At 43.3% G+C, this 18,940-nt stretch overlaps 1 non-coding gene and 1 pseudogene across 1 annotated transcript; both read left to right on the plus strand.

The window, feature by feature from the left end:
- Positions 1–538: 538 nt before the first annotated feature.
- LOC119941639 lies at positions 539–18,700 on the plus strand (annotated as a pseudogene).
- On the plus strand, positions 9,766–9,903 carry LOC119924983. The gene has a single exon (XR_005449656.1). It is a non-coding gene; the product is annotated as a small nucleolar RNA SNORA7 (small nucleolar RNA).
- Positions 18,701–18,940: the final 240 nt, after the last annotated feature.

Genomic DNA, 18,940 nt, shown 5'->3' on the forward strand with positions numbered 1-18,940 from the left:
TGAATCAGTGGAGTGGTTGTTGGATTGAGAAAAAGGAGGACGGTATGATGGAAAGACTGGGTGTCAGGAGACCTGGGTTCTAATCCCAGCTCCTCTGCTTGCTTGCCCTGGGGGCTTGAGCAAGTCGCTTAATGTCTGTATGCCTCAGTCTCTTCATTTGTAAAATGGTGATTTAATACCTGTTCTATTTTACCCCTTGAAGGTGACTCCTCTGTGGGACATGATCTTACTGATTTGATTGCATAATATTTATCCAAATATTTGACACAGAGGGAACACATTATTATGATTCCAATAATACTTGGGATCATAATATAACGTCCAAGCCTAGTTGCCAGGTAATGATAAGCCATGCCCCATGCTGCCTCTGGTGTACCCTCCCTTCCTAGAGAAGCAGTTAGTACCGCTCTATGTTGAGTGGTAGATGAATAAATACAATTGATCGATGGAGAGGACACAATAACGATAGTGTTTATTGAACACCAAGTGCCACATCCTATGCTAAGGCAGGGATAGATACAAGATAATCAAATCAGACATGTTCAATGTCAATGGAGCTCGCAATCTAAGGGGGGGAGAACAGGTATTTTATACTCAAACAATTAATAGTAGTCATTGAATGTTTACTGCGACCAGGGCATTGTACTAAGCTCTTGGAGAGTACACTATAACGGAGTTCATAAACATACTCTCTGCGCAAAACGAGCTTTCAGTCTAGAGGCAGAGATGGGCATTGATATAAATAAATTATGGATACGTACTTGAGGGTGGTGGTGGGGTGTCAGGGAAATAAAGGGACCAAATCAGGGCAATGCAAAAGGGAGTAGGAGAAGAGGAACCTAGGGCTTAATCAGGGAAGGCATTTTGGAGGAGATGGTCCTCCAATAAGGCTCTGAAGGTGGGGAAACTAACTGTCTCTAAGATGTGGAGTGGTAGGGCATTCCAAGCCATAGGCAAGGAGGTAGGTGAGAGGTTGGTGATGAGATAGATGAGATTGAGGTAGGCTTAGTAGGTTGGCATTAGAGGAGTGAAGCTTATAGGCTGGGTTGTGGTAGGAGAGCAACAAGGTGAGGTAGGAGGGGGCAAGGTGATTGAGTGCTTTAAAGCTCATAGTATGGGGTTTCTGTTTGATACATAGGTGGATGGGCAACAACTGGAGGTTCTTGAGGAATGGGGAAACATGCATTGAACATTTTTGTAGAAAAATGATCCGGGCAGCAGGGGAGAGACAGGAAGCAGGGAGGTCAACAAAGAGGCTGATATGGTAATAAAGGAGGGATAGGATAAGTGCTTGGATTAACATGGTAGCAATTTGGATGGAGAGGAAAGGGCAGGTTTTAGTGATGTTGTGAAGGTTGGACTGACAGGATTTAGTGATAAATTGAATATGTGTGTTGAATGAGATAGATTAGACTCTTTTCATCAATGAGGAAACTATAAGGCACAGAAAAGGTAAATGCCTTCCACAAGGAATATGTAATCTAGGGTGTATACAACACTATCCTGTTATTATGGAAATGTCTGCCATTTATTATATTTAATATAAGATTGCAACTCTAATAAAAGAACAAAATTATCTTTGTCCTTATCCTAACTAAATTTCATGCTTTCATTTTTTTGTTGTGATTGTCTGCAACAATGTTTTAAGTATGCAGCGTGGAGTCAGATGTCATGGGTTCTAATCCCGGCTCTGCCACCTGCCAGCTGTGTGACCTTGGGCAAGTCACTTAACTTCTCTGGGCCTCAGTGACCTCATCTGTAAAATGGAGATGAAGACTGTGAGCCCCATGTGGGACAATTTGATTCCCTTGCATCTACCCCAGCGCTTAGAACAGTGCCTGGCACATAGTAAGCACTGAATACCAACATTATTATTATTGTTACATTAGCATGTAGAACATGAAATTCAGAATCAAGTGCAACTGCCACTGCCAACTAAATAATAATAATAGTAATAATGGTGTTTATAAAGCACTTACTATGTGCAAAGCACCGTTCTAACTGCTGGGGAGATTACAAGGTGATCAGGTTGTCCCACGGGGGGCTCACAGTCTTAACCCCCATTTTACAGATGAGGTAACTGAGGCCCAGAGAAGTGAAGTGACTTGTGCAAAGTCACACAGCTGACAATTGGCAGAGCCGGGATTTGAACCCATGAATTCTGACTCCAAAGCCCGTGCTCTTTCCACTAAGCCACGCTGCTTCTCCAATGAATGCCAATGAACACCTGGCACTGAATACTCTTATTTCTGTGTAACAGAGTGGGGCAGCGGAAGCGTGCTTGGTCCATAACCCAGAGGTCAAAGGATTGAAACATTACTCTGTTAGCTTCCTTTTTCGGTTTCTTCTAGACAGTGAGCCCACTGTTGGGTAGGGACCGTCTCTATATGTTGCCAACTTGTACTTCCCAAGCGCTTAGTACAGTGCTCTGCGCACAGTAAGTGTTCAATAAATACGATTGAATGAATGAATAACTAGCAATTAAATAATTAATAGTATCCTTGCACAGAACACAAATTTCTATTAAAGCACAGTAGTTGAAATAATACTTTCTCTACTAACAATTTTTCTTTAAAATTGTTACCAGAAGTGCGTGATCACTTTCTGAAGGAAACCAGCGTGGCTCAGTGGAAAGAGCATGGGCTTGGGAGCCAGAGATCATGGGTTCGAATCCTTCCTCTGTGACTTGTCAGCTGTGTGACCTTGGGCAAGCCACTTAACTTCTCTGTGCCTCAGTTACCTCAGCTGTTAAATGGGGATTAAGACTGTGAGCCCCACGTGGGAAAACCTGATCACCTTGTATCCCCCAGCACTTAGAACAGTGCTTTGCACATTGTAAGTGTTTAACAAATACCATTAAAAAACAGGTTCCCTATGAAACAATAGGACGCTCTTTTCATATACAGCCCAACATAATCACACTCCACTCCTCTAATGACAATCTACTCTCTGTAGCTCAATTTTGTCTGTCTCACTGGTGACCACTTGCCCATGTCCTTCCTCAAGCCTGGAGCTCCCTCCCCACTTCATGTATTACAGACCACTACTATCCCCATCTTCAAAATCCTCCTAAAGTCACATCCCCTCTAAGAGGCCTTCCAACTAAATTCTCATTTCTTCTATGTACCCACTCTCCGCATTGACTGTGTGCTTGGCTGTGTGTCCGTTAAGTACTTTAATACTCACCCCTGCTCCACTATACCTCAGCATTCTTATACTCTATCTACAACTTCCCCATCCATAATTCGTTTCAAAGTCAGTAATGCCCTTTATACTGTAAAATCTAAAGTCCTTGTGGGAAGAGATCACCTTTACCAATTCTGTTGAACTGTACTTTTCCAAATATTAGTACAGTGCTCTGCACATGGTAAGTGCTCAACAAATATCAATGATTGATTTAGATAAATGCTAAAGTTTTATCAATATCAGCATAATTTCATCATCATCATGGATCTAGATGTTCATGTCTCTGGTCCCCATGTTAAGCCACACTTCTGCCTGATTCCTTGTTTTGAAATGTCCGCTGAGAATTTGGTTTCTGTATTACTATTAGCATATCTTAGTGTCAGTGCCTGTTCTCCTTTCCCCCTTAAGCTGCTAGTTTCATGGGACAGAGGGACTCTGTCCAGCCTGATTTTCTTGTGTCTCTCCGGCGCTTACACAGCACTTTAGCTCATAGTAAGTGCTTAATGAATACTTTTATAATTGTTGTTATTTTGATGACATTTCATCCAGTTAACATTTCATCCTGTTAAACTCTTTCTGATGATATCCTTATCAACACAACTAAACACATATTTTATTACCCTCTTTCTTTTATCTCTTTTGCCATAAGTGGAATGTGCATTACCACATCATAAAGAACCACATCCAATGCTACTTGGAACTATCATATATTTAACAACCTACAAGGTATTTTGATCTAATACTGACAACTGCCAAAAAAGTCCCACTAAGTTAAATTAACATGACATTCTATTCAGTTTCATTAAAGAGTAGGTGCTTACCGTATGCACAGCACTGTTCTCAGTGCTTGGGAGAGTACAATAGAGTTGGTAGACAGCATCCTTACCCTCAAGTAGCTTACAATCTAGTAGGGGAGACAAACATCAAAATATTTCACAGGCACATTAAAATACATTCCATCTCCACTTTGCTCCCCTTATTCAATTTCTGTCTACTCTGATATTAAGTTCTTCCAATGATGCTCCTCAAATCAATAAATATGAATTTACATTTTTATACTATTCTAAATCAGCCAATATTTAGAAAAAATGACATATACAGAGCACACACTGGGGTGAGAAGCAGCATGACCTTGTGGATGAGCATGGGCCTGGAAATCAGAGGACCTAGGTTCTAATAGTCAGAGGCCGTGGGTCCTAATCCAGCTCCACCACTTGTCAGCTGTGTGACTCTGGGCAAGTCAGTTCACTTCTCTGTGCCTCAGTGACCTCAGCTGTAAAATCGGGATGAAGATTGTGAGCCCCACGTGGGACAACCTAATCACCTTGTACTCCCCAGCGGTTAGAACAGTGATTCACACATAGTAAGTGCTTAACAAATGCTATTATTATTATTATTATTAATCCTGGCTCTGCCATTTACATGATGTGTCATCATTATCATCATCATCAATCGTATTTATTGAGCGCTTACTATGTACAGAGCACTGTACTAAGCGCTTGAGAAGTACAAATTGGCAACATATAGAGACAGTCACTACCCAACAGTGGGCTCACAGTCTAAAAGGGAGAGACAGAGAACAGAACGAAACATACTAACAAAATAAAATAAATAGAATAGATATGTACAAATAAAATAAATAAATAAATAGAGTAATAAATATGTACAAACATATATACATATATATAGGTGCTGTGGGGAAGGGAAGGAGGTAAGATGGGGGGGATGGAGAGGGGGACGAGGGGGAGAGGAAGGAAGGGGCTCAGTCTGGGAAGGCCTCCTGGAGGAGGTGAGCTCTCAGTAGGGCCTTGAAGGAAGAAAGAGAGCTAGCTTGGTGGATGGGTAGAGGGAGGGCATTCCAGGCCGGGGGATGACGTGGGCCGGAGGTCGACGGCGGAACAGGCGAGAACGAGGCACGGTGAGATTAGCAGCAGAGGAGAAGAGGGTGCAGGCTGGGCTGTAGAAGGAGAGAAGGGAGGTGAGGTAGGAGGGGGCGAGGTGATGGAGAGCCTTGAAGCCGTAAGCACTTAAGGAATATCATAATTATTCCTTTCTATACTGTGAGCCCGTTGTGGGCAGGGATTGTCTCTGTTGATGAATAGTACTTCCCAAGCGCTTAGTACAGTGTTCTATAAATACGATTGAATGAATGAATGAACAGCCTAGTGGATAAAGTACAGGCCTGGGAGTCAGAAGTACCTGCATTCTAATCCTACTCTGCCGATTGTCTGCTGTGTGACCTTGCACAAGACATTTAAATTCTCTGTATCTCAGTTATCATAACTGTGAAACTGGGGCTACGACTGTGAGCCCCAAGTGAGACAGGGACTGTGTCCAACTTGACTAGCTTCTATATTTTTAAGGTATTATGTGTTTACTATGTGCCAGGCACAGTTCTAAACGCTGGAGCAGATACAAGGCAGTACAGTGCCTGGCACGTGGTAAGCGCTTAACAAATACCAAAAAAAAGTGGGAGGGAGAACAAGTATTTTATCCCGATTTTGAAAATTAGGAAACTGAGGCATAGCTAGATTAAGTGACTTTCCCAAGGTCAAAACAGCAGGTAAGTGGTCAGGACTCGTACCTGGGCCCGCTGATTCCCAAACCTGTGTCCTTCTATAGATCACACATTTTTCATCATTTAGGAGAATTAGGCACTTAGATCGAAAGGTTCCCATTAGCGTGTAAATTTTTATAGTTCTGTTATACTTTCCAAGTGATTAATATAGTGTGTTGTCTTCAGTAGGAAGTGTATAAATACCATCAAGCCTTCTAATATTATTAGATATCAAGAAATAACTTGACCTCCATTTCCATTAGGGGTAGAAGGTGAAACTGAATTAAATCACACAGGACCACTATAGCATGAGTTGAGAAAACCAAATCTTGACAATGTGAGGTACTAACAGTGAAGGAGGCTATGGAGATTTTAGCATTTCCCTGAGTGGATTAAAAACATTCTCTAATTCTCCGAATCTTTGCTGAGAAAATGTTAATGTTTTTCCAAGTCTTATCTTGCCCAGTTCCTGCCGATGTTCCAGAGAGAAACGTCACAACCTCCTGCCCAGAGATCTGCTCCAGCCGTAGGATAGTAAGCTTCTCAAAGAATTACCCCCGATCTCCAGAGCACTTGCATACTTCTCTTTATACTGTATCACTATAATTAATGCCTGTCTTCCGCACTAGACTGTAAGCTCTTCGAGGTCATAGTTTGTGTCTAAGAACTCCATTACATTTTCCCAAATGCTTAGTACAAAGTAACCATTCGTAAAATACCAATAATTGATTGATTGCCATTCCTCTAATGATACCTTTCCCTCCTTGCAGGTAAGATGTACTAAAGTTGTCCACAAAAAGAGATCTAATGGAAGCGCATTTGGGGTATTTATTTTACCGGGCTTCTCCGATCGACCCAAATTGGAACTAGTCCTTTGTGTGGTAGTTCTGATCTTCTACATCTTGACCTTGGTGGGCAATGCCGTCATCATCCTGGTGTCCCGGCTGGGCCCTCAGATCCGGACTCCCATGCACTTTTTTCTCACCAACCTCTCCTTCGTTGACACCTGCTTCACCAACAGTTCCATCCCCAAGCTGTTATTCAATCTGAGAAGCCCAGACAAATCCATAAGCTACCTGGGCTATGCCATCCAGCTCTTCATGTTCTTGGGACTGGGTGGCACAGAGAGCATCCTTCTAGGTGTCATGGCCTATGACCACTCACTGCCATCTGCAAGACCTTGCAGTGGCCATGCATCAGCGCCTCTGCCTCCAGCTGGTGGTTGGGGCCTGGGCCAGCGGAATGGCCAACTCACTGGCCATGTCGCCCGTGACCTTGAGCCTGCCCTGATGTGGGAGATGTCATGTGGACCACTTCCTCTGTGAGATGCTAGCCATGATCAGGTTGTCTTGTGTGGACACCACCGTCATAGAGAATATTGTTTTTGTGCTGGCCGGTTGCTTCACTCTCCTGCCTCTCTCTCTCTTATCCTGGTCTCCTACGGTTACATAGCACAAACTGTGTTGAGGATTAAGTCAACCATGGGGAGGCATAAGGCTCTGAACACCCCTGGGTCTCACCTCACTGTTATGACCCTCTTCTATGGGAACATCATCTACATGTACATGCAACCTGGTACCAGTTCCTCTCAGGACCAGGGAAAGTTCCTCATCCTCTTCTACAATCTATTAACACCAACCCTCAATCCGCTCATTTATACTTTGAGGAACAAAGAGGTGAAGGGAGCCCTCAAGAGGTTGGTGAGAAGCAGCGTGGCCTATTGGATAGAGTATGGGCTTGGGAAGCAGAAGGACTTGGGTTCTAATTCTGGCTCTGCCATGTGTCTGCTGTGTGACCTTGGGCAAGTCACTTAACTTCTCTGTGCCTCAGTTACTTCATCTGTTAAATTGGGATTAAGATTGAGAACCATGCGGGACATGGACTGTGTCCAACTTGATTAGCTTGTACTTACTCCAATGCTTAGTGGACTGTCTGGTCCATAGTAAGCACTTAACAAATACCATTTTTTAAAAAAGAATGAGAGAACGGGAGAGGTTCTGGGGTGAAACGACCAAGAAGGACTTCAGGACAGGACATTATCTCCATTTACAGAATGGAATCAAGGCAAGTGTTATTGTGAAAGACAGGTTGAAAGCATAAACTTATATTAGTAGTTGTGAATATTTTGTCTCCCCTGTCAGACTGTAAACTCCTTGTGGGCAGAAAATGTGTCACTTTTTTTATTCTGAACTTCCCAAGTACCTAATACAGCATACCACACTAAGTGAGCACTCAATAAGTGCTACTGCTATTACTACTACTACTATTATTACTACTACTCTTACTCCTACTACTCAATCAATCAATCAATCAATCAATCGTATTTATTGAGCGCTTACTATGTGCAGAGCACTGTACTAAGCGCTTGGGAAGTACAGATTGGCAACGCATAGAGACAGTCCCTACCCAACAGTGGGCTCACAGTCTAAAAGGGGGAGATAGAGAACAGAACCAAACATACCAACAAAATAAAATAAATAGGATAGAAATGTACAAGTAAAATAAATAAATAAATAAATAAATAAATAGAGTAATAAATATGTACAACCATATATACATATATACAGGTGCTGTGGGGAAGGGAAGGAGGTAAGATGGGGGGATGGAGAGGGGGACGAGGGGGTGAGGAAGGAAGGGGCTCAGTCTGGAAAGGCCTCCTGGAGGAGGTGAGCTCTCAGCAGGGCCTTGAAGGGAGGAAGAGAGCTAGCTTGGCGGAGGGGCAGAGGGAGGGCATTCCAGGCCCAGGGGATTACGTGGGCCGGGGGTCGATGGCGGGACAGGCGAGAGCGAGGTACGGTGAGGAGATCAACGGTGGAGGAGCGGAGGGTGCGGACTGGGCTGTAGAAGGAGAGAAGGGAGGTGAGGTAGGAGGGGGCGAGGTGCTGGAGAGCCTTGAAGCCCAGGGTGAGGAGTTTCTGCCTGATGCGCAGATTGATTGGTAGCCACTGGAGATTTTTGAGGAGGGGAGTGATATGCCCAGAGCGTTTCTGGACAAAGATAATCCGGGCAGCAGCATGAAGTATGGATTGAAGTGGAGAGAGACACGAGGATGGGAGATCAGAGAGAAGGCTGGTGCAGTAGTCCAGACGGGATAGGATGAGAGCTTGAATGAGCAGGGTAGCGGTTGGGATGGAGAGGAAAGGGCGGATATGGCAATGTTGTGGAGCTGAGACCGGCAGGTCTGGATGCGCAACCACTGGGGTTTCTTGAGGAGCAGAGAAACATATACTGAACATTTTCTGCATTGTGTATGTGCAAAGATTACCTTGTGCTACATTTGTTTCCTTGATCCTCGCTTTGGACATCATCTCTGATTTAGGGTTCTATTTCTGGCCCTAACAATGCTCTACACGCTATCTAGAATTGGAAGATAGGTAGAAGAGAGATGTTAGCTCTGGAAGATGTTATTCTGAGAGAATCAATGTGGTAAGGCCACAAAGAGAAGTTACAAGGAAGCAGCAAGAAGCACTTCATTCCCTGCTGGTGGTGGTGGGGACTACGAGGCTACAATGAGGAAGGGCTCAGAAGCAGCAGTTGCATCTCTAAGGCCAACCTGTCAAGGAGGGACACCACATTGTTTATGATCGCTACCCGGAGCAGCACCACTCAAAAAGAATCACAAAGATCATTACATTCTACTTGCTTACGAACACTCTCCCTCAGGTCCATTGATAGATGGTGTCAATCTATCAAGTGTATTTATTGAGCACTTACTGTGTGCAGAACACTATGCTAATGCCTTGGGAGAGTACATTATAACAGAGTTGGTAGATATGTTCCCTTATCAGAGCGAACATGAGAAGCAGTGTGGCCTAGTAGATAGGGCATGGGCCTCGGAGTTAGAAGTACTGGAGTTCTAATCCCAGCTCCACCACTTATCTGCTTTGTGACCTTTCTTAAAAACTTACTGGCAACGTTCTTGGTTCTTTTTTACCAGGGCAGGGAAGGAAGATATTATTCAGATAATGTTCTCAAACTTTGAATTACATTTTATCACATAGACCTAGTCTAGTCCACATTCACCTCTCTCAGGACTGCACCTGGAGAGTTTTCAGTAATCTACCAGTCTCTGCTACAGGAGGGAGAGTCAAGCAGAAGCATACCCATTCCATTCCTAGCTTGGCCAGTGGCTAACGAGTGGAAGGCACTCTGCTACACGTCAAAATTCACCCTTGCTGGGCAGCAGCGGCATGGGAGAGAGTCAAGGGCAGATACTCAAGTTTAGTTTGTGGAAGAAGGCAATAGTAAACCACGCCCATATTATTACTCTATGGATACACTACCAGAATTATTGCAGATGGAAAGCGTGGCGTTCTGGAAGAGATGTGTCCGTGGTGTCGCTATGGGTTAGAAAAGACTCGACAGCATAAGAAAAGACAAGACTCTCCCAACCACTTAGTGCAGTGCTCTGAACACAGTAAGCACTCAATAAATATGATTGACTGACTGACTTATCTGTAAGTTATTTTAACATCTGTCTCCCTACTAGACTGTAAATTTCTCGAGGGCAAGAGCTCATTTCTACTAACTCTACTGTTCTCCCCTAAGCTCATACTTCAGTGTTCTTCAGTCAATCTATCAATCAATTATGGTTACTGATTGATCACTTCCTATGCAGAGAACTGTACTGATTGGGCGAGTACAATACAACAAAGTTGGTAGACACAGTCCCTGCCCAGAAGGAACTTACAGTATAGAGGGGGAGACATATTATTATAAATAGGTTATGGACATGTACATAAGTGGTGTTGGGTTCATTTATTGAGCTCGTACTATGTGTAGAGCACTATACTAAACGCTTGAAAGAGTACAATGCAACAGAATTAGCATTCATGTTCCCTGCCCATAATGAGCTTACAGTCTATCAAGTGCTCCATGGGTACAGATCTAAGTGTGTAGGTAACACAGAAGGGAGAGGGAGTCGGGGAAAGAAGCCTTAGTTGGGGAAGGCTTCTTGGAGGAGATCCTCTAGACTGTGAGCCCGTTGTTGGGTAGGGACTGTCTCTATCTTTTGCCAAATTGTACTTTCCAAGCTCTTCGTACAGTACACAGTATTTGGATACTGCAGTCTGCACACAGTAAGCACTCAATAAATACGATTGAATGAATGAATGAATGTGACCTTAACAAGACTCTGAAGATGGGCATAAAGGTAGTCTGGTTTACATGAATCAGTGGAGTGGTCATTGGATTGAGAAAAAGGACGGTATGATGGAAAGACTGGGTGTCAGGAGACCTGGGTTCTAATCCCAGCTCCTCTGCTTGCTTGCCCTGGGGGCTTGAGCAAGCCGCTTAATGTCTGTACACTCAGTTTCTTCATTTGTAAAATGGTGATTTAATACCTGTTCTATTTTGCACTTTGAAGGTGACTCCTCTGTGGGACAAGGTCTTACTGATTTGATTGCATAATATTTATCCAAATATTTGACACAGAGTGAACACATTATTATGATTCCTATAATATTTGGGATCATAATATAACATCCAAGCCTAGTTACCAGGTAATGATAAGCCACGCCCCATGCTGTCTCTGGTGTACCCTCCCTTCTTAGAGAAGGAGTTAGTACCGCTCTATGTTGAGTGGTAGATGAATAAATACCATTGATCGATGGAGAGGATGCAATAACGATGGTGGTTATTGAACACCAAGTGCCACATCCTATGTTAAGGCAGGGATAGATACAAGATAATCAAATCAGACATGTTCCATGTCAATGGAGCTCACAGTCTAAGGGGAGGAGAACAGGTATTTTATACTCAAACAATTAATAGTAGTCATTGAATGTTTACTGTGACCAGAGCATTGTACTAAACACTTGGAGAGTACACTATAACGGAGTTCATAAACATACTCCCTGCGCAAAACGAGCTTTCAGTCTAGAGGCAGAGATGGGCATTGATATAAATAAATTATGGATACGTACTTGAGGGTGGTGGTGGGGTGTCAGGGAAATAAAGGGACCAAATCAGGGCAATGCTGAAGGGAGTAGGAGAAGAGGAACTGAGGGCTTAATCAGGGAAGGCCTTTTGGAGGAGATGGTCCTCCAATAAGGCTCTGAAGGTGGGGAAATTAACTGTCTGTAAGATGTGGAGTGGGAGGGCATTCCAAGCCATAGGCAGGAGGTAGGTGAGAGGTTGGTGATGAGATAGATGAGATTGAGGTGGGCTTAGTAGGTTGGCATTAGAGGAGTGAAGCATATAGGCTGGGTTGTGGTAGGAGAGCAACAAGGTGAGGTAGGAGGGGGCAAGGTGATTGAGTGCTTTAAAGCCCATAGTATGGGGTTTCTGTTTGATGCATAGGTGGATGGGCAACAACTGGAGGTTCTTGAGGAACGGGTAAACATGCATTGAACATTTTTGTAGAAAAATGATCCGGGCAGCAGGGGAGAGACAGGAAGCAGGGAGGTCAACAAAGAGACTGATATGGTAATAAAGGAGGGATAGGATAAGTGCTTGGATTAACATGGTAGCAATTTGGATGGAGAGGAAAGGACAGGTTTTAGTGATGTTGTGAAGGTTGGACTGACAGGATTTAGTGATAAATTGAATATGTGTGTTAGATGAGATAGATTAGACTCTTTTCATCAATGAGGAAACTATAAGGCACAGAAAAGGTAAATGCCTTCCACAAGGAATATGTAATCTAGGGTGTATACAACACTATCCTGTTATTATGGAAATGTCTGCCATTTATTATATTTAATATAAGATTGCAACTCTAATAAAAGAACAAAATTATCTTTGTCCTTATCCTAACTAAATTTCATGCTTTCATTTTTTTGTTGTGATTGTCTGCAACAATGTTTTAAGTATGCAGCGTGGAGTCAGATGTCATGGGTTCTAATCCCGGCTCTGCCACCTGCCAGCTGTGTGACCTTGGGCAAGTCACTTAACTTCTCTGGGCCTCAGTGACCTCATCTGTAAAATGGAGATGAAGACTGTGAGCCCCATGTGGGACAATTTGATTCCCTTGCATCTACCCCAGCGCTTAGAACAGTGCCTGGCACATAGTAAGCACTGAATACCAACATTATTATTATTGTTACATTAGCATGTAGAACATGAAATTCAGAATCAAGTGCAACTGCCACTGCCAATTAAATAATAATAATAATTATAGTAATAATAATGATGGCGTTTATAAAGCACTTACTATGTGCAAAGCCCCGTTCTAACTGCTGGGGAGATTACAAGGTGATCAGGTTGTCCCACGGGGGGCTCACAGTCTTAACCCCCATTTTACAGATGAGGTAACTGAGGCCCAGAGAAGTGAAGTGACTTGTGCAAAGTCACACAGCTGACAATTGGCAGAGCCGGGATTTGAACCCATGAATTCTGACTCCAAAGCCCGTGCTCTTTCCACTAAGCCACGCTGCTTCTCCAATGAATGCCAATGAACACCTGGCACTGAATACTCGTATTTCTGTGTAACAGAGTGGGGCAGCGGAAGCATGCTGGGCCCATAACCCAGAGGTCGAAGGATTGAAATCTTCCTCTGCTATCTTCCCATTTTGGGTTTCTTCTAGACTGTGAGCCCACTGTTGGGTAGGGACCGTCTCTATATGTTGCCAACTTGTACTTCCCAAGCGCTTAGTACAGTGCTCTGCGCACAGTAAGTGTTCAATAAATACGATTGAATGAATAACTAACAATTAAATAATTAATAGTATCCTTGCACAAAACACGAATTTCTACTAAAGCACAGTAGTTGAAATAATACTTTCTCTACTAAGAATTTTTCTTCAAAAATTGTTACCAGGAGCGCGTGATCACTTTCTACAGGGAACCAGCGTGGCTCAGTGGAAAGAGCATGGGCTTGGGAGTCAGAGGTCATGGGTTTGAATCCTTGCTCTGCCACTTGTCAGCTGTTTGACCTTGGGCAAGCCACTTAATTTCTCTGTGCCTCAGTTACCTCAGCTGTTAAATGGGGATTAAGACTGTGAGCCCCACGTGGGAAAACCTGATCACCTTGTATCCCCCAGCGCTTAGAACAGTGCTTTGCACATTGTAAGTGCTTAACAAATACCGTTAAAAAACAGGTTCCCTATGAAACAATAGGACACTCTTTTCATATGCAGCCCATCATAATCACACTCCACTCCTCTAATGACAATCTACTCTCTGTAGCTCAATTTTGTCTGTCTCACTGGTGACCACTTGCCCATGTCCTTCCTCAAGCCTGGAGCTCCCTCCCCACTTCATGTATTACAGACCACTACTATCCCCATCTTCAAAATCCTCCTAAAATCACATCCCCTCCAAGAGGCGTTCCAACTAAACCCTCATTTCTTCTATGTACCCACTCTCTGCATTGACTGTGTGCTTGGCTGTGTGTCCCTTAAGTACTTTAATACTCACCTCTGCCCCCCTATACCTCAACATTCTTATACTCTATCTACAACTTCCCCTATCCATAATCCGCTTTAAAGTCAGTAATGCCCTTTACACTGTAAAATCTAAAGTCCTTGTGGGAAGAGATCACCTTTACCAATTCTGTTGAATTGTACTTTTCCGAATATTAGTACCGTGCTCTGCACATGGTAAGTGCTCAATAAATATCAATGATTGATTTAGATAAATGCTAAAGTTTTATCAATATCAGCACAATTTTATCATCATCATGGATCTAGATGTTCATGTTAAACCGCACTTCTGTCTTATTCCTTGTTTTGAAATGTCCGCTGAGAATTTGGTTTCTGTATTACTATTAGCATATCTTAGTGTCAGTGCCTGTTCCTCCTTCCCCCTTAGGCTGTTAGTTTCATGGGACAGAGGGACTCTGTCCAGCCTTACTTTCTTGTATCTCTCCAGCGCTTACACAGCACTTTAGCTCATAGTAAGTGCTTAATGAATACTTTTATAATTGTTGTTATTTTGATGACATTTCATTCAGTTAACATTTCATCCTGTCAAACTCTTTCTGATGATATCCCTATCAACACAACTAAACACATATTTTATTACCCTCTTTCTTTTATCTCTTTTGCCATAAGTGTAGTGTGCATTACTGCATCATATAGAACCACATCCAATGCTATTTGGAACTATCATATATCTAATAACCCGCAAGGTATTTTGATCTAATACTGACAACTGCCAACAAAGTCCTACTAAGTTAAATTAACATGACATTACATTCTATTCAGTTTCATTGAAGAGTAGGTGCTTACCGTATGCACAACACTGTTCTCAGTGCTTGGGAGAGTACAACAGAGTTGGTAGACAGCATCCTTACCCTCAAGCAGCTTACAATCTAGTAGGGGAGACAAATATCAAAATATTTCACAGGCACATTAAAATACATTCCATCTCCACTTTGCACCCCTTATTCAATTTCTGTCTACTCCGATATTAAGTTCTTCCAATGATGCTCCTCAAATCAGTAAATATGAATTTACATTTTTATACTATTCTAAATCAGCCAATATTTAGAAAAAATGACATATACAAAGCACACACTGGGGTGAGAAGCAGCATGACCTTGTGGATGAGCATGGGCCTGGAAATCAGAGGACCTAGGTTCTAATAGTTAGAGGTCGTGGGTCCTAATCCAGCTCAGCCACTTGTCAGCTGTGTGACTCTGGGCAAGTCAGTTCATTTCTCTGTGTCTCAGTGACCTCAGCTGTAAAATCGGGATGAAGACTGTGAGCCCCACGTGGGACGACCTAATCACCTTGTACCCCCCCGCCCCCCGCCAGCGGTTAGAACAGTGATTCACACATAGTAAGTGCTTAACAAATACTATTATCATTATTATTAATCCTGGCTCTGCCATTTACATGCTGTGTGACATTGGACAAGTCACAACTTCTCTATGCTTTAGTTTCCTCATCTGCAAAATGGTGATTCAATACTTGTCTTCTATCCTACTTAGACTGTGAACTCCATGTGGGACCCGGTGATCTTTTCTCTACTCCAGAACTTAATAGAGTGCTTGGCATATAGTAAGCACTTAAATTTCACAAATGTTATTATTACTAAATTCTTCCATTTGGATCTGCAAAAACTCAGAAGACACATATATAGAAGAAATACATTTGATTATATAATTTAACCTATGTAAAGATTCTGGTATTCATTTAGAGTTTACAACAATCAGTAGTATTCATTTAGCAATTACTGTGGGTAGAGCACAATGTTCAGTACTTGGGAAAGTAAAATACAACAGAGTTGCTAAACATATTCCCTGCCCACAATGCGTTTACCGTCTAGAGGGGAAGACAGAAATGGCATTGCAACCTTTTGAAATGTACCAGCCTATCTACTTTAAAAACCTTGTGAACCATTTGGGTTTGAATCAATCTATTAATAATATTGGCTGAGTGCCTACTATGTGCGGGGTATTTTACTAAGCATTTGGGAGAATTCAATAGAGGCATCAGATGTGATCCTTTCCTCAGGGAGCTTATAATAGAATGGGAGAGACAGACATAAAATAATTTGTAGAGTGAAGGAAGGAACTCTTAATTAGTAGAGTGTGTAAATTGATATGTACCCAAATGCTGTGGGGGATTGTGAAAGCCTGAAGAGCCAAAGGGTTGTAAAGTTACTGAGATGATCACTGGGAGGGTCGGAATTGATGGCTAGGTACCAAACTACCCACAGCAGCTTGATATAGCTCAAAAATAATCGTAATATCCTTTCTGGTCCTTTGTAGGAGTGGAATGCTCCAGGTGGCCCAGGGGCCAATGTGAGGAGGCTAACCAGTGTGGACATGCTTTTCTGGAGCTGTAGACTCCAGTGCTCCACCATCACCACACCAGTCCCAAGAGCGGCTCTCCTAAAAGATTCATCCTGTTGACTCTCAACCTGGAAAATGATCCAGAGTCATGGGTGGAGAAAGCTTGATCAGTGCCTTATGAATCTCAGATGAGACCATTTGAGGAGAGAACAGTGAAGAGCTGTCCAAGATTTTTTCTGAGGCTCTGAAGAAATCACAAAAATATTTCTGAGTGTCCTGGTCTTTGTCATTTTCTCTCTCTCTCTCAGACTGGCATTGGGCTCCTGGGGAACTCCATCTTTCTCATAGTGTATGTCAGAGCTTTCATTTCTCACTCCTGTCGTAAGAGGCCCACTGACCTCATCCTCAGTCACCTGTCGATGGCCAATACGGTGACCCTCCTGACAGGGTGTCCCAGGAATGATACTGGTCTTTGAGGTCAATAATGTCCAGAATGACATGAGGTACAAGTTGGTCTTCTCTCTCTGCCGGATGTCCCGGGGTCTGTCCATCTGTACCACCTCTCTCATGAGCATGTTTCAGGCCATCGTAATCAGTCCCAGCAACTCCTGCTTAGCTCAGCTCAAACTCAGCACCGTCAGATGCATTCTCCTCTCCTTCATCTTCTTCTGGGCCCTGCACTTCTTCATGTACATCAATATACTAATCGCCTCTGCACCCTTCCAAAATGTCTCCATCGTAGTTAACAGCCACGAAATAAAATATTGTTCAAATGTGTTTTGGAATAATATTTTGAATGATACTTCCTTTGTAAGTGCTATGACTTACGAGATGTCTTCTTTGTGCTCCTCATGTGCTGGGCAAGTGCGTACATTGTGATCGTGCTCTATCGACACCAGAAGCAAGTCCAGCACACCCACAGCACCAGCCTCTCCCCCAGAACCTCCCCAGATACCAGAGCCACCCACAACACCCTGCTCCTGGTCACCTGCTTCATTGTCGTCTACTTCATCAACTGTAGAAATAACCTTTCTATACATTTGGGGGCTTGGGATGTCTTCAGAGTGAATGATGCTACCACTTTTCTGGGTGCTTGCTACCCTTCCTTCTGCCCTCTGGTGTTGATCAGCAAGGACCCCCGAGTCTCCAAGGCTCAGTGGATCCTGGAGAAAGTGAGAGACCTCTACCTTCCCTCCGACCTCAGTGATGGAAAATTCCAGGCAATGAGAAGCAGACGCTTAGAACAGCCTCTAACAGGACCCAGCCACACCTTGTCATTTGAGGACAGATAGAAATTCTAGTGAAAGAAAACTGATTAGGAGATCTTGCTCTCCCATGGAATGTGAGGAAAACAGTGCCCTCTTCTGGTTCTCTTCCTATCTCTACTTGCTGCTCCTTCTGAATCTCTTTTACTGGCTCCTCCTCTGCCTCCCACCTTCAAACCACAGATTTGGGTCTTTGCTAGTCTCTATTTACACCCACTTCCTTGGGGGTTTTATATGCTGCCATGTGTTTAAGTATCATCTCTCTGTGAATGACTCCTAAATCAACCTCTCCTCTAGACTGTAAGCTCTTTATTGGCAAGGAACGTGTCAGTTGTTGCATTGAACTCTCCCAAGAACATAGGACAAGTGCTCAATAAATACAATTGACTGACCTCTCCAGCCCTGAATTCTCCTATCCTTTACAGTCTGACATTTCCTCTTGCCTTTGAGAAAGCTACACCTGGATGTTCTGAGGTCACTTCAGACTCAAAATGTCCAAAATAGAATTCCTCACCTTTCTTCCCAGAACCTCCTTACCCATAGACTTTTCCAACACTACCATCCTCCCTGCCTCACAAGTCTGCAGCTTTGGCCTTATTTAATCTGGCCTTCAACCCTCGTATTCACTGAGTCACCAAATCCTGTTGTTCCTATCTTCAAAATGTCTCAGCAATCCAGCGCTTCCACCCCATTATACTGGTTCAAGCATATCCTGTCTCAAATAATACACTGATCTCCTTGCTGACTTCCCTATCTCCAGCCTTTCCCTTCTCCAGGCCATGCTTCATTCTGCTGACTAGATTATTTTTCTGAAAAATAAATACCACTCACTTAGCTCTCTCCTTACTTACCATTCTCGTTCCTCACACACCACAACTCAGCCTGCGCACTTCGGTCCTTTTACACCAGCCTACCCACTGTGCCTCAATCTAATTTTTCTGTCCATTGACCCCTTACCCACATTCTTCCCCTCCATCTTCAAAGACCTACTTGCAACCAGTGGACCAGTGAGCCAGTGGGTGCCCGGATGTGTCAGCTGAAGTATAGTAGCAGCAAGATAACCGCACTGAGCCTGCATTAGTTTAGGGTGGAAAATCTGTTGATCTGCGGAACTGCTCAAGGAGAAGTTTTACACATACCAACATCTACACAAGTTTCCCTTAACAAAAGAGTTCCAGTATGTTATCACCAAAGGGCAGAGGAACCAGGACTGTTCACATAACTTGAAGAGGACTTTCCTGCTTCCACAGA

This window comes from Tachyglossus aculeatus, chromosome 2 (genome assembly GCF_015852505.1).
Source record: "Tachyglossus aculeatus isolate mTacAcu1 chromosome 2, mTacAcu1.pri, whole genome shotgun sequence".
Classification (NCBI taxonomy): domain Eukaryota; kingdom Metazoa; phylum Chordata; class Mammalia; order Monotremata; family Tachyglossidae; genus Tachyglossus; species Tachyglossus aculeatus.